The following is a 1,311-nucleotide window of genomic DNA, read 5'->3' as shown; positions in this document are numbered from 1 at the left end:
CTGATTGAACAAGTGCATGAGGAAATGGATGAATCTCGATTTTTACCTTAACTTGGCAACAATAACAAGAAGAGAGTATTCTTTAAAAAAAAAAAAACAAAAAAAACCTCAAAGCCATATTTGAGATTTTGAAAATGTCAGATTTTCTTTCCTTTGTAAAATTTTAATATTCAGTACATGTACTTCTCTCTCGGCCATTATGTGTTCAGCCTTTGGGCGCTACAAATAGGAAAATAGAAGTTTTAAAAGGATTCTGTGAAAAAAAAAATGTATCTCACCCAAAACGCAGACAGAAGAGGTTTAACTGGAGACTGTATGGGAATCAGGACTTTGGGGAAGTGATATTCAAGCATTGAAAAAAGGTGAAGTGAGATAGGTATATGTGTGTTGGGGGTGGGGGGAAACTGAAATTTCAAACAAGTGGACAATTTTTAAAGCAAAGCAAAGTTGAGCAATAAAAGCAAATCCCTATAACATCTCTAGGGAATCTGTACTTTAGTCTCAAGTCACGTTCTTGCCTCAACTCTTAGTAAATAGATTTTTCTCTTCATAGAGAGCTATAAAGCAGACCCTGGGTTGGCATTAAGAAGCTTTGTTTTCATCTTTGCATTCAAGCTAAACAACCTGCAGTCCTTGTGTAAACTGAACTCCCCAGGAAAGAAAGTCTAGGGGTCTGGACAAACAAAGAAGTCCGCAGAGCCGCGGACTCAGCGAAGTGCGTGCGCACGTCCCCACTCTGCTCTGACACAGGCCCCGGCCTCTCCCCACAGCTGAAAGCAAACAGGACGTCCTGCTTTGTTTGGTGGTGGCTGTGGATTCCTGCAGCTGTGTCCTCAGCCAGGGATTCAAAAAGCAAGGGAAGCAGTGGGGATGGGAGTGGGGTGGGAGGGGAAGAGCAAACTTCTCACTTTAGAGGGTGCTTAGAGGGACTTCCCTGGCGGTCCAGTGGTTAAAGACTTCGCCTTCCAGGGCAGGGCGTGCGGGTTCAATCCCCGGCTGGGGAGCTAAGATCCCACATGCCTTGTGGCCAAAAAACCAAAACATAAAAACAGAAGCAATATTGTAACAAATTCAATAAAGACTTTAAAAATGGTCCACATTAGAGCGTGCTTAGAACAAGACAAATCCCTAAACTGTGGCCGCAGTTTAACCAACGCCAGCCCCGTGGAAACTTGGGAGCAGCCTGAGGCCAGGATCATTGTCAAGCACACGGGGTTGCAAACAGGAATCTCAATAGTCACTAATAGAACCTCGCTCGCTTTGGGAGAGACGTGCTTCATTTTAATGCTTTTGCTCCCTGGTTTGGGGGGG

The sequence above is a fragment of the Lagenorhynchus albirostris genome, chromosome 12, assembly GCF_949774975.1.
Source record: "Lagenorhynchus albirostris chromosome 12, mLagAlb1.1, whole genome shotgun sequence".
In the NCBI taxonomy this organism is placed as follows: domain Eukaryota; kingdom Metazoa; phylum Chordata; class Mammalia; order Artiodactyla; family Delphinidae; genus Lagenorhynchus; species Lagenorhynchus albirostris.
This window is presented reverse-complemented; position numbering follows the sequence as displayed.